General features: G+C 33.7%; 1 protein-coding gene across 1 annotated transcript in view; it reads left to right on the forward strand.

The window, feature by feature from the left end:
• Nucleotides 1-374: 374 nt before the first annotated feature.
• The window catches only part of LRRC2 (leucine rich repeat containing 2), a 175,984-nt gene continuing 160,258 nt past the window's right edge, over nucleotides 375-16,100 (forward strand). The window contains exon 1 of the mRNA XM_074281698.1: nucleotides 375-544. The gene's annotated coding sequence lies outside the window, so the exon portion shown is untranslated. The remainder of the gene's footprint in view (nucleotides 545-16,100) is intronic.

Raw genomic sequence — 16,100 nt, forward strand, 5'->3', positions numbered from 1 at the left:
TTTTATCTCTTGGTCACTTGGCTTTTTATTTCCATATTTATCTACTTGGTTTTTTGCTATTAGAAAACAGTTAAGAGCAGGGATATTGAGCAAATTTCTTCTTTCCTTGCATCTCCTTCCTGTACCCTCCATGTATTTAACTGACTTCAGAATTTAAATGCATTCTCTTTCTAGAAAAAATTGTACATCTCTGAGAAATCCATAGAACCTCAGGTTTCATGTCCCCAGACTGTTGGCTTTATCATTTCCTCTGTGATAACACTCTCCTATTAAAGTCTTGTGTCTCATGCTGAGTTGAGTCATAGAGGGAGGATATTTTTTTCATGCACATGTCCCTTCTCTAAGACCACAGATCATGTTATCAGCTTACAAATATAGCCTATTAGCGAAGTGGTAGGGCAAGTCATGCTGCAAAGTTCAAGCCACTGGAGTTCACAAGGAGTCAGGACTTGCTCTTGCAATTGTAAACAACCTCAGTGGCTCTAATTAAGCTGCTGGCCGTGTGCAACCTGGAGTGCTGGACAGAGGTGTTCTTTAGTTACTGGTAAGTGGCAGTTTTTGATATCTTGTTGAGATTTCAAGGGACCATTACAGGGACAAATGAGAAGCAGACAATTCAGAGTTGTTGTTACTAAAATGTAAGGGAATAAAGAGGCATTCATAGTAGTGGTCTGACAGTATCTCATGAACAGGGGTGGTGACTGCTTATATACTTGAAAACTATTGTATTCATCTCTGAAGGGAGCCTCCTCTCACCTGAGTTATTTGTATTTCCTAGATTCTTCTTTAGTAACCCTAGAACCAAGTCTTGTTTTTAGGTATCTTCTAAATACAAAAGAAAAGTAGAAGAAGAGATTCACAGTTACTTTTATATTGGTCTTGAACTTATAATTGAATTGGAAAGTGATATAAGAAATATAGGATTCTGGAGATTTCATCAGAGCTGCTGATGAAATTTAGTGAATCTTTCTGCCTAATTGAATAGATAATATAGAAACTTTATGCTTTAAGAAGCAAGGGTGATTAAAAAATTCTGAATGTAAAGCTCTGCCCATTTGGAGATAAATCAACACACTTTGTGCCCCATTTGATGCCCTGAAAAATGACTGATGATTGTCAATTGAGCTCTTTCATCCCAGAGAATACTTTACATCCACAAGCTTGGGTGAAAATTGTATCCCCTAAAATGAATTGGTTAGTCCTACATAAAATATAGCACTATGAATTAATAATACTGCTGTGTAATATCCTTTTATGTTCAACAAAAGACACATTGTAGCTTAACATCTAAATGCATTCACTTGATCCTTCTCACACTGGTCTTTGGAATTGCTTCATCTGTTGTGTGGTGGGAGAAAAATCCCAAACTGATTTTCTCCAAGTTTCTAAGTTTAAATACAAATTGCTGGCTTTAGATGTGCCTTTTCATTTTTTAACAATAGTTATTCGTGAAAATGACAGATTCCTAGGACAAATTTCTGGTAACATGGCAAGATCAAATTGCATCTTTTTCTCTTCGTGGAGGTGATGGTTGTTGTCCCTTGTACTTGAAGAGGACCAAAATATTGGAGGTCAAGGTACAGTGAGTTCCACTGTAGCACATCAGACCAATATAAGCTTGGAAGGCTCTACCACAGGCCAAGCACACATAATTCATATAAACATTTGGAGTGGAGGTATCTCTAAATTTATACATCTCACATTTCTTTTGACCTAATACAAATATTGTTGTTAAATATAATTATAGAAGAGACAGAGGAAGAAATCAATATTAATTGCAAATAAAGGAGTATCACATGGTGCCAGACTTGGCACTAGGAAGAACTGGATTCAAATGCATCTTCTGACACTTGGTAGCTATGAGAACACTGATAAATGATCTAATTTCTTTAAATCGTTTGGTCCTTACCTTAAAATTGTGGATAAAACACCTATAGTACTTAATGTCACTAAATCTAGTGACATCTTGAGGCTAAAATAAGATAATCTACATAAAGGACTCTTCATATTTTAGAAGGCTTTGCAAATGCTGGTCATTATTATTATTGTCTAATGTTTCCACTGGAAACAAGTAATTACTTCATTATAAGTAGGAAGAAGTCTTCAACTTTTGAATGGGCCTTTTTATTAAAAAATGATCACAAATTATTATTCAGAACTGACTTCTTTGTCTGTTCTTTTCCTTTCCTCGTACCCTTTCTTCCTTTTCCTCTCCTCCTATCTCTTCCATTCTCCTTTTTTCCTTCCTCTCTGCTTCTTCCTCACTCATTATTCTGATCCTTTAACTCCCCTTCCTTTCTCTCCTTTTTCTCCTTCCTTTTCACTCCTTTCTACTTCACTCTTTCTTCCATTCTTTTCTTCTCTACATTCCTTTCCCTTTCCTGTATTCCTCTCCCTTCCATTGCCCTCAGTCATTCAATAACATTTATTAAGCACTTACTATATGACAGGCATTGTGTTAAGTTCTGGCTATACAAGGAAAAGCCAAAGTATATAAAATTTTTCACACTGCTTTTACTAGGTCTCAATAAGAGTGTGATTAAAAATCTGTCTACTCCCTGAATCCATGTACTTTACTTATTTTTAATGACTTTCTTTGCCTTCTACCACTTATTTAAAGAAATGAAAATCACTATCCCTCTCTTTTGCATTTTCTTCCATTAGTTTCCTTTTGACTATTCCCTCTCTATGGGAATGGTATCTCAAATTTAACAATTATTTACTTATTTTTATATGGAATTGCTTATCTGATTAGTTCCTTGTTTTTTGGATATTTTACATGTTAACTGCTTTGTCTAGATTTTTTTTAATTTTTATTTTCAGGAGAAATTAAAATCTTTGATTCTGTTGAAGATCTAACTTTCCTTTATGAAGCAGTATAATATACTTTTCAGGATAAGCTATTTTGGTAGGCAAGATGATTTCCTTTTCTTTTCAATATATTATGTCTCAGCATTTTCTTTCATTTCTTTGTCAATAAATAATATTGTATGATTTGAATTAGTATCTTTTGATATGCAAATTTATTTCTGTTCTTGCTTATTACTTCAGTAATGAAGTTCTGGACCATGAGGATTAAATTTCTGTACGAGTTTAACTTGCTGTTCCTCTCCGAAAGTGTCATACGGATTCAATCAATTTGTATTCATCTTCTCCACTTTCTAATACTTTTGGAATTTTATTTATTTATTTGTTGAAATATAGCACTCAGATTTTCTTCCTTATGTTTTTCTGACATGTCAATAATTCTTTTTGTTTGTTTTTAACCAGGTACAACTTTTCTGCCAATTTTTTTATTTTGAAATATCTCATAATTCATTCTTTATGCTTAGCATTTTTGTTGCCTTTTTGATATTCCCTTTCTCAGAGCCTGCTGATTTAAGATTTTTCCATTGGCTATTCTAAGTTATCAGTTTAATAATTTTTTTTGCAATTTTATTTGAGAAATTTCATTTCTATCTTTAGTTATATGAGATCTTCCTTTATTTTATTAAATTTCTAAGCTACTCTGAAAGTTTTTGTGGTTGTTCCATTCTTTCTTTTAGGGATCTGATTGAATACTATAGGTATTATTTCCTTCTAGAAATTTTTATTCTCTTTCTTTCATTTTATAATATGGCATTAAATAACAGATAGATGGAACAATGGGTAGAGTATTGAATTTGAAATCATAAAGATCTGGATTCAGATCTTATTGAAGGCACTCATTAGGTGTAAAGGGCTAGAACTGAGCAATGCACTTGGATAATGAAGCATGTGAGACTAATTGCCAATTGGAAGGTTCCCTATTAACTTGTTTGAAGGTTGACCCTCCCCAGCTGTTCTGTGCTGACTTGATTGGTGGGACAAAGACGGGGAAGTCACATGTGTGGGAGGAGTAGGAGGAGGAAGAGGAAATTGAGACGCTCAGGCTCAATCTTTCATGGCGTTTGAGGGAGGAAGGTGTGCGGGAGATTGCTAGACCTAATCCCCTGACCTTGACCTTAAAAGATCAAGAATAAAGACGTTTAGTGATCCTGACTCCGGCTGATTTCTGGGAAGATAGAGTTCCAGCATTCAGATGTGTGAACTGACCAAGTCAGTTAACTCTCAATTTTCTCATCTGCAAAATTGGGATAATATATTGTACCTATTTTGCAGGTCTGTCTTAAGGATAAAATTAGATAATACATGTACTGTTATGGGCAACTATGAGACACAGTGAAATCATGCAGACTCATCTTCTTGAGTTCCAATCTTAGACATTACTAGCTATGTAAGCTAGTCATTTAACCCTGTTTACCCCAGTTTCCTCATCTGCAAAATGAGCTGGACAATGAAAGGGCAAAATTCCAATATCTTTGCCAAGAAAACATCAATGGGATCACAAACATTTTGAAATGATTAAATAACAACTTGTTATTCTTTTGCCTTATTTAGTACATTTGTTACTGTTTTGAGATTATAATAAAGGTTATATGTTGGATTTGTCAGAAGTTCTCACTTAATCATTATATAATATAGCTATGTGGTTCCTATTAGAACATATTCTAAGGAAGAATTTCCTTTCTACATTGCCCCAACATAGTTTTGGCTCCTTTTCATTTGTTTAGATACATTCTACGAGTATATAAGAGTTGGACATATGAGGTAGTGTGGCTCTGTTCTATTAGAATATGTGTTTTGCTCTCCTTTCTAAACTCTTCCCCCAATTTTGCATATTTAAAAGGTTTTATGCAGTTTTTAACATCAAAACAGAATCAGGAGACTTTTGCAGCTTAACTCTTTTTAAAGTGAAGATAATAATGTTGAGAATGTTTTACAAGTATTGCTAAATGAAGAAGTAAGGTAGAGAATGGGGCCCAAGGGAGTGCTAAATTGGTTGCAGTTAGTACTGAGAGAATATCATTATATTTCTTATGTTAGGAAAGAGAAGATGACTTGACATTCTTATTATTGAATCACTGCAATCCCCTTGATAACCCAGCAGAAGCCATAGAGTAGTGGACAGGGTATTGACAGATTGCCTTTCTAAATCGGGCTCCATATTGGACAGATTATTGCTTGACAGGAATGTTGTGAAAATGAAATGATGTTGCAAAAGTGTTTTGGGTATTCACAGAAAAATTCTTTATAAATGCAGTTCATTATTTTTAACCATTTGCCAACACATACCTTCATTGAGGTGTGTTGCCATATTACTGATGAAACAATAGGCTTGCTGAGGAACAAACCTTAGAAGGAAAAGGGACCTTTAGAAAAATGAAATATATGTATTTCATTATATGCCACATGCAATTAATAAAATAAACAAGGGTCTAATAGTTTAATAGTAAAACATTTCACATATAGCTCCTTTGTTTCATTTACCTTTTAAGGTAGAGTTCTTATTTTTATTTATATTTTTTGAAGAAGGGAAAGAACAAAATAAAGAAAGAAGGAAAGAAAAAAGAAAAAAGAAAAGGAAGAAGACAGAAATGAGTGACACAGGAAGGACAGAGGAAATGAAATGAGTAGTGATGAAGGAATGAAGGGAGAGAGGGAGGAAGAAGGGAAAGAAGGAAGGGAAGGAAAGGAAGAGGAGAGAAGGAAGGAAGAGAAGAGAAGAAAGGGATGGAGGAAAGAAGGGTAGAGGGTAAAAGATAGAAAGGAAATGGTAGGTAGGAATTAAGGGAAGAAGGGTGGGAGGAAAATAAAAAAGGAAGTTGTGAACGTAAATAGGAAGGAAGGAAAGAAGGGAAGGAAGGAGGGAAAATGTTGAAGGAAGGGCAAAAATCTTATAGCAACCATGCATAGTCCTGCAAAGCTTATCCCCCATTGGCCATGTCCAAAAATGCATGTCTCACTTTGCATTTTAAGTCTGCCTTCTCACTGGCAGGAGGTTAAAAGTATGCTTCATTTTTGTTGACCTATAATTTCAATGGCTTAGAGAAGTCTAGGCATAGCAACTTAATCTACAGGTGCAGATTGATAACCCCCTTTCAAATTTTAACTTCATTGTTTTGTATTCTAAGAAATTAAATAACTTGAATTTTTTCAACAAGTTGATTTGAAGAGGCAATATGGTGCAGTGGCAAGAGTATTGAGGTTTGGAGCCAGAAGATTTGGGTTTAAATCCTGTCTCTTCCATTTACTGATTATGTGACTGGGAAAAATCACTGAGGCTTTCTATATCTTGGTTTCCTTTTCTGTAAATTAAGGAATTAACCTAAATAATTTCTGAAGTACAGATGAGGCCTAAATCTGTTAACCTTTGTATCAGAGATATATCTCTAAACCAGGACTTTCTGACTCCCAACTCTAATATTGTATCAGCAACACTATTTTGACCTCCCCTAAGATGAAGGAAATGATTATTAATAGTATAAACAACATTTTCCTAACTGAAACATAATTGAAAGTATTGGTAACATCCAAAGTTTTTCCTATGATTTTTTGGAACATAGGAACAGCAACAGTAAAAAGAGAATTATTTCCTAAAAGAGTATAGTTATCCTATCTTTGACTTAGACACTTTATTTAAGCTTAAAGTGGATGGATTTAAGAGTGGTAAAATGCAAAACAAGAAGAGCTAGAAGTCAGTGGAGTTGGAGGAGTAAATTGGGGTGAGTATTTTAAGCTGTTCACACTAAAGTGATGGGCATAAAATATTTAGCAGCACAAACACCAGCAAATTTATCTATTCATATTGGCAAGTCATTTATGGTCAGCATATACAGAAGGAAGAAAATTAAGTATTTGATTTTCATATCCCTACTATTTTTTTAGGTGTCAATTTAATTTTTGAAATGGGGAGGAAAAAACACACAATATTTATTGATTAATTGCTCTTTCTACTTAAATGATAAAAACTAAAAAATTAATCTTGGCCAGACTTCCATACTGCAAATTGGAAAAAAAAATTAATGTAGCCATGATATCCTGCTAATATGTTTAAAAACAATTCAAATATTCTTATAATAATACCTAGCATTTATATAGTACATTAAAGTTTATAAAATATGTCATAAATATTACATAATTTTATCACAAAAAAACCTAGTATTTTACTAGATACTATTTTATTATCTTCATTTTATAGATGAGGAAACTGAGTCAGACAAAAGTGACTTGCATGAGATCACATAATTACTAAAAGTCTGAGGTTTTCTTGACTTCAGATTTACAGTTCTATCCATTTCATCACCTGGCTTGTCTTCTTCATTACCTGAAAAAGTCATGTTTGTTGGGATGGAAGAAGGGTCATACAACTGGAATACCCTTCACTTTTTTGCCTTCCCACAACCATCTAAGCCACACTGTTTCTCAGTTATTCTTCTCACAACTATTTTGACATGAACTGAGACTTTTCCATGTCCCTGATACCTCCCCCAGTGTCTCTTCCACTGGGTTTATAAAGTGGATTCTCTGTCCAAAGTCCACAGTTCTGTTGGGTACCTGCTGCCATCTACTGGAGTTATCTGCTTATAATGTGCTTCTTGGTGGTGATGAGAGAAGTGGTAAAATTACTAGTACTCTTTCATAAGACGGCCTGGGACAATACACTTTAGAAACTTATCAAAACACTTTTTGGCTCCTCCTTCAAAAAATGCCTATTGTACAGTTGTTTAAGTTGTCTGTTAAGATGTTTTCTGCTTAATTCCACAGGCTCCCCTCTATTCCCAGTTGACAGTTCTCTTGTTCCCATTCTTAGCAAGGTTAGGATGGGTAAATTCCTTTTAACTTCTGCCATTAACCTAAATATTTTCAGAGCTTCTAACCAACACACTCAGTCATGTCTGTATATGGTAAAAATGAGATGTTGCCGTTTCCTGTCCTTAAAAAGTCTGTCTCTGTAGGTACCTTGCTTTCCCTTGGGGCATACATAGATGAAGTATTGAAAAAGGTTGTGATTTAAGTTAGTGGATGGATCCTTGAGGCATGAAAATAAATTATATTTTAGAAGGCGAGAGCTCATGGTACAGTAAATCTCAATGATCTAAAATCCAACTTCCTAGAATCTTCAACCAAGCAGAATTTTAGAGTTGCAACTTGACTTTTAGAAAAAGGAACAAATAAGGGGAAAGAACTTATTAGATATTTATTTTAATAAATAGCAAAACTCTTATGAAATAATAAAAATCATATGTAAAATATATAGTGTGTTAGTATAGATTTATCCTTATATCATAGAGTTAAATCTGTACCTCTTCAACATTTCTCATCATTACTGTGGTATGATAATTGATGCTGAGAAAAAAGATAGTAAGTGGATGAATCACAGCATGATCCCAAATCAGCCATTCAATCACCACTCTTGGACTTTCAAGTATGCACTCAAGATGATGGTGTGTAGATTCAGAACATGTAAAATATCAGAAACATTCAGAGATATTTCTGGAAGGCTGAACCATTAAAGATCAAACATTGTCATAAAACTTACCTCTGTCTTTTAGAATTGGTATCAAGAAATTCTGAAAGGCATCAGACATCCAGGAAATAATAATAATAATTGACATTTATATACAACATTCCCTCTGGGCTATTGAGATTTAAATTCACAATTGTGGGCTGGATGCCTAAAGGGTGACTACACTTAGATTCTAGGGGTAACTTTTTGGTGGGTTACAGCTACTATCATAGTTTATGATAACAATTGGGCTTCCTACTAACATTTAGTCAGTAGACATAATTAGCAATGTATTTTTGTTGTTATTGCTATTCAATCATGTCTACCTCTTTGTGATCCCATGTTCCATAGCACACTAAGGCTGTCCATAGAGTTTTCTTGACAATGACACTATAATGGCTTGCTATTTATTTCTCTAGGGGATTAAGGAAAACACAGGTAAAATGACTTGTATGCAGCTGGTATGTGTTTAAGGATGAATTTAAACTCACATCTTCCTGACTTTAGATCCAATGCTGTATCCTTTGTATCATGTAGTTGCCTTTAATTAGCTCTTAGCCAAGGACAACATAGTAAGAAGAGTTTATATAAAACTTTTCCTGGCCTCATAAACATAGGGGATATACTTCTACAAATATATACTAAATTCATGGGCACATATGTGTTCAAACTTAGAGTATACTAGTAAATGAATATAGGATATATATATATATATATTTGAAAAAGACAACTCACAGCTCCTGATATAGCAGGGCCTAGCAGTTCCTTCTGTCTTTGTAGCATCTTCTTGAAATAATCCTTGAGTACTGGACTTCCAGGGTCCACTTCTTCCTCACAAAGTCCATGTGTATATTGTGCTGCCCCTTGGTTGTCTGCCTTTGACTTTAAGGAGTCATACTTCTTAAAGCTGCTGTCTCTCTGTACTTGTGCTTGTCTCCAGTGTGTGTCTATGCTCCCTTAATTATATTCTTTCAAGCTAATGAACTCTAGAAAAACTTATATTGTTTCCCTCTGGATATATTGATGCTAGATCCTACTGAAAATGAAACTCAAATAAGGGGAAAGAATTTCCCTCTTCCCACCATATTTGAAGATTTGAATCAAAATGATGGGTTGAGTTCAATGAATTTTTTAACTGATGAACCTGTTTAAAAAGAAATGGTGTTTGGAAGATGGTGGCAATGAGCCTTAAGAATGAAGATTGCTAAAGAGAATCTGGATTTTAGATGTCCAATTCTTCTAGATAAGTTATGGAGGATTATAAGTCTGAGGAATTAAAAGCAAAAAAACCCTAATAAAACAAAAAGCAACTCCCCCCAAAATTTCAAAAGCCAAAACACTGTGAAACAACTACATTAGGAAACAATTTTTACTTTTTCCAAACCAATAGATAATGGGTCTCTGTTATTTTCTTTAAGACAAATCACTCCAATATCACTAGACTATCTCTTTGACATTTTCTGATTTGTGCTTGCCATTCAGTATAGCTTTTAAAAAGCTCATTTTTAACCTTTATTTCATTTTTAGTGCATCACTACAATTGTTCCAAGGTGAGAGACTTGGTTTTAGCTATTTAAAGACCACAAAGCCATGGCCAATTTATTTTCTCAGTTGTACTTTTTTTGGCTCAAAGAGGAGTTGGCACCTCATAAAGGGAAATGATCATCTTTAAACCTCATTTTAACATATCATTATTACTTTGTGCTTATATTATCTGCCTTCAATGACTATTTCAAGTAAACTGGGTATCAGGAATTACATCTTTCTCCCCCTTAGTGTATGTATATATATTCATATGCTTTAAAATGTATAGAACCTGGATAGAGTACCAGCCCTGAAGTCAGGAGGACCTGAGTTCAAATATGGTCTCAGATACTTCCTAGCTGCATGACTCTGGGCAAGTCACTTAACCCCAATTGCCTCAGACAAAATATATATACAACCTTTCAAAAATATAGAACCTTTAGACTAATCTTATACAGTAGATTCTACAGATTTTTTTCCTATTTTATAAATGGATAGTTTGAAACTCAAAGAAGTTTATCACATAGCTGGTAAGTGTTCAGAGGTGAAATTTGATCTGTTTTTTTTTTTTTTTTTTTTTTTTTTTGACTCTGGTCTAGTAATCTATCTACCCAGTTATTCTACTGTACCTTGCAATTGAAGGACCTGGGAGAAGAGACTTAGAGACCCATATTAGAGTTATTTTTTGGGGAACCTCAGACTACAGAAACATTATTACTAAATTTCAGAAATTCACTTGAATCTCATCTAAATCATCCAGGTTTACAAACTTGGTGATGTCCTTGATATTTCTCACTCATTCCACATATTCAGTCACTTGCCAAAACTTGTCTTTCTATATCTACCACATCTTTCACTTCAATTTCCTTTTCTTTATATATAAAGTCACCTCCAAATATATAGACTTTCACCTGAATTATTAAAATAAGTTCTTAGTTTATCTCCCAACTCATCTCCCCCATTCCAATCCATTCTATACTGTTATCAAAGTGATTTCCCTGAAGTCCAGAGCTGACCATATAATTCCTGCTATTTCAAGAATATAAACTCCTTTTGGGGCATTTAAAAACCTTTTCCAATTTGCTTGTTATCTTTCTAGTCTTACCTCATACTATTTTCCATACGTGTGATGGTCCAGCCTGGCTGAACTGAGATTTCTTGCAGATAAAACTCCTATCTCCTATCTTCATACCATCACACAGGATGTTCTTTGATTTGTAAAATGCTACTCCTCACCTTTACCTCTTAGTACCTCTAGTTTCCTTCAAGGCTCAGTTTAAGAGTTATTTTCTGCATTAAACCATTCCTCATTCTCTCAACTGCTAGGGTCCCCCAGGTAACATAACTATATTCTGTATAAGTATATAAAGATCCAGTGTCCTGGGGACAAAAAGATACACCCTCCTACTAAAGAATAACCTATCCCCAAAGGGGGAGATCATACTAATTTCACCCATTCTAGATCTTCAGGGAATGTCTCTTAAAGCTTAATATGTCTCATTTTTGGAGAAAACTCAAAAGTGATTAAAAGGGTCCATTCTAGGACATTCTATGTCAAAAATAGATCAATCATTATCTCCAACAAAGAAATAATTAAATACAAAGAACTCAGAAATACACAATGATAATGATTTAAAGCATGGTACATCAATGTATAACTTCTATTATTCTATCCCAATATTCTTTGAAAATAAAACATTCTTTGGGAATGTTGAATAGACATTTAACTTGACCTTGATTCTGTATCAACTGAACAACTGTGCTGTTCTGGAGATGATTGTCTTCTCTGAGAATTTGCTTCAGGGCTTATCTTTTGTTGGGTTGCAATTACTCAGATCCAGGAGTTCTGAAGCCTTCATGCGATTATACCCACACCCAGATCATCCATTTCATGATTGCTGTTTCATTACCTGTACTCAGAGACAGAAAGTCCAGAGAATTGAAATATAGTCTCAGGCTTACCTAGACAAGCTCATATACTTAAAACTGCCATAGCTTCCAAGAGTAAAGGAAAGAAGACATATCCTCTTGTCACTTATAGTAAATCTAGGAGAGCACTCTCATAGTCACAAGTCACATGTTCAGAAGAGAGGAATAAAAATGAGAGCAGAAGCTGTTTTCTCCTTTAAATTTTACTAAATGGATAGTTCTTTTTGTTTAATGGCATATATTCTTTAGCAAGGGGCCTTCTTCACTGGAAAGGTCAATAGCTCATGCTTACTTCTATCTGTGCTTTGCCCAGTGTACTCTAAATCTAAACTTCTGCCACACATATATAGTCATACTTCAGCTTCCCAGATAAATTTCAATTTTTTTTATAGATCTCAAATTATTTAATTTGTGTCTTTGTATCCTCAGTGCCTAATAAAGTATCTAAAACACCTACCTAGTGGCTGGTAAGTGTCAAAAATAGATAAAATACCGGGTTTAGAAACAGGGATACTTTAGTTCTAATTGGGTCTCAGATATTTACTAACTATATGACCTCAAATGAGTCATCTAGCCTCTCTCTGTCTTAGTGTCCTTAACTATAAATTTGTGATCATAATAGAACCAACCAAGGTTGTTGTGAAGATCAAATGAGATAATATCTGCAAAGTATTTAACATAGTGCCTACCATACAGTAGGCACTTAATAAATGCTATACTTGTCCTCCTCTCTTCCTCTTTTTCATTTCCCTGGCCAGAACAGAGATACTGGTTGATTTATTGAGTGTCAAATAATACAAATAGAATACAGGCACAAAGTCAGACCATCTCATTAAATCTACCATCTCTTGAATAAAATATGGTATATTAATGTAATGGAATATTAGAATTCCATAAAAATGATAAATATGTACTATACATGGAAATATATAACCATGTGAGATGATGCAGAATGAAATCAGAAGAATACATACTGTGCACATTTACAGCAACTATATAAAAAAGAAAAAAAGAAAGAAAAATTGCTTAAAATGGTAGCATCTGAACAGAATAGAAAGGTAGAAAGGGACATTGATCAAAGAAATTTTCTTAATTTATTTATTGATTGATTCTTAGTTCATTTAGTTCTTTCTTGTTAAAGGTAAGATTTTGCTCCTTTTTCTGTATAAATTTAATTTTTAATCATTTTTATGGTTGTCTATTAAGAGAATACATTTAAATTTAAATAAATATGATAATTTTTTTTCCTTTCCATGTCTGTATGTCCCTTCCCCAGGGATGTAAGATATTAAGCTAGTGCTTGACACCTTTGAGAATGTCACAGGATAAGTTATTTGATAAAGACTGAAAAAACATTTCAGTAACAAATCTTTAGTAACTTCATTTCTGATGCACTGTATATTCCTCATCTACCTAACATGCATTTGAGAGCCCAGATGTAAAATGATAAACATGTACACTTTCTGTCTACAAGTACTGTAGATGATATGATAAAAAAGTCAGTTCTCAAGAAAATTATTATTACATGAGATAAGAAGTCTTTGATACTTTGATAAATCTCTGTGTAAACATGAGTGCTCATTCCTCCATTGCAAATTTCAAGTCATTCATGCGTTCTCATTTTTAATGACTTTCCCCACATTTTTCCCTATGAATATACTTGTAGAAAACTGACTCAATACACTAATGAGATTTTTTAAAAATATATTTTAATATTTCATAAATAACAGTCAAGAACTTGAGAAGTCCATCTGTTTTCCCTACAGACTGTTACTATTCAGATCAATTAGTCTTTGCTCTCATTCCACAGCTGGCCAGCCTCCTTTTCTGGTTGTGAAAGTACTTGACTAGGATGGTTTGCCATTTCCTTCTCTAACTCATTTTGTAGATGACAAAACCGAGGCAAACAAGATCAAGTGACTTGTCCGGGGTCGCACAGCTAGTAAGTGTCTGAAGCCAGATTTGAACTCAGGAAGGTCAGGTTTTTTGATGTTAGCCTAGCACTTTATTCACTGTACCATCTCTAAGGTCTGGGAATATAATTTTCTAAATGCTTGATCTCCTCCTATTATTCAGTTCTGGGTGCAGATCATTATCCATTTAATTTATGATGTCTATGTCTGTATGTCTATGATGTATGTTTTGTAATCTTGTTATCACTTAACTTTTTCTGTTAGATTGAATTTGTTAGGAAGCACATTGATTAGAGTATTGAACTCAATATGGAAAATATGAGTTAGAATCATGTCTCAGATACTTACCAGCTTTGTGATCTTCAGCAAGTCACTTAATTTAACCTCAGTTTTCCCATCTGTAAATATGGATAATAATAGCACCTGTACCATAAGATTTTTATAAGAATCAGATGAGATATCATGTAAAGAGCTTTGCTAACCTTAAAATATTATATTTTTATTGTGATTAGATTAATAGGAAATCTTTCTTTTAAGTGGAAATGGATTTTGTGAGGAATCCTTATAATGTAGGGAGTGGTGTGGTGAGAGAAGTTCAGGCTGAGTCATTGAAATGATGATGGAATAAGGGACTCCCACAGCCAGATCCTGAAACATAAGTCTACAAGACTGATTTGCACTCACTATTCCAGAGCAAAGTATGGTGGTGGAATGAGAATTCTGAGGAGCTCAAAATATTAATGATGTTTTTGGCTTTATTTTTTATTTTATTCAATGTTTCTATCAACTTCATATTGTGGTTCCAACTTTACTTACTTTATTTCTCAAACATTTTTTTTGACTTTTAGGTTTGGGAAAATTTTTTTTTACCAAATACATCAATTCATCTTGCCAATCTCATGATCCTGTATTTCTAGACTTCTCAGCCAATTTTGTGATTGCAATGATCTAGTCTGTTGTAGAACATTGTCTTGAAAAGCCTGACTTCTCTCTTCTCATACTTAAAAACGATATATGAATTGGTCAGTCTCACAAAGATTTTATAGAAATAAAAAGTAAACTGATGTCTTTTCAGTTACTTTTATAGATATGTGACCTTTTCCATTGTTTAATAATTTTCTCTTTTTTGAGGTAGATAAATTGAAAATTGATCTCTGAGTGCCTTTAAAATTGTCATCATCAACATGGAAATGCTGTTTGGATTTGGTTTCTTGATTTAGATTTCTTGAGAGTTAGCAGGGCAGGGCAGATCAAGGATAAAGTGTAAATTCAGGTAAGCCTGGGTTTAGATCTTTTCTCAGAAACTTACTAGCTATTCTAGCAGTTGTTTTTTATTAACTTTAGGAAACACACAATATCTCAGGCTCATTTTCATGATCTGAAAAATGGAGATGATAGTCCTTTTACTATTTACTTGAGGCAGTTATATGGAATGTACATTGCAAATTTATAATATTTTATAGATACAAGAGTTAGAATTTTCTTCTTACTTGTCATTGCCTTTTCCTTATATAACAAATAAGTTACTAGAGTGGTGATTTTACTTTCATTGTTAAGACTGGGTCTCTACAGTAATGCTGGCAAATGTTCCATTTCATACCTATTTACTGTCCTTCATCCAATTTCATCCTAATGTTTCTCATGCCAAGTTTTCTGAAGAAATGTTATCACCTGCTACTTTTCTCTGTCTGGAGAAGTGCTCCTAGTCTGTCTCTCTTCTCAATAATGTTTTTCAAATAATCTTGTATCCTGAACTCTTTTTGACCTGGACTGTCATTTCTCTCCATTTTTATTATGAGATCAGATGCTTGTTGTATGAAATGATTCCCTTTTTATAGACAATTTAAATAGTATAAATTCTCTGAAAAATAGTAATCAAAGCCAATATCTTTATTTTTATTCATTAACCATTTTTTAAAGTTATAATTTTATGTAGGATTTTCTTTTCTTTAACCATTTTTATAATTGGTGCTGATTTGTCCTTTGCTTTAACCAGTTGATGATTTGGTCACACAGAGATCATTCTGAAATGATACCAATTCAGCAAGCAGTTGTTCATAGCTTATTTTATTTTATTTTTAAATTTTCAGTGCTCACTTGCTGGCTTTCTTCTTCTTGAAGAAAGTATTCATGTTATACAGGTATAAGCCTTCTGAGTAACCTTTTGTTTACAATTCCTCTTGGCCTTTTTCATTCTTAATCATGAATAACATTTTTCAACAATTTTCTCCAATAGTGCTCTCTTTTACAATTGTGTCACCAAGGGTCAGTGTGCATTGACTTGGTTTTGAGATTCTGTTAAATTCCTAGAACTTTTATGTTTTCATCTGCTTCAACAATTGTTGATGCATAAAAAATTAATTACC

The sequence above is a fragment of the Sminthopsis crassicaudata genome, chromosome 1, assembly GCF_048593235.1.
Source record: "Sminthopsis crassicaudata isolate SCR6 chromosome 1, ASM4859323v1, whole genome shotgun sequence".
Taxonomy (NCBI): Eukaryota; Metazoa; Chordata; class Mammalia; order Dasyuromorphia; family Dasyuridae; genus Sminthopsis; species Sminthopsis crassicaudata.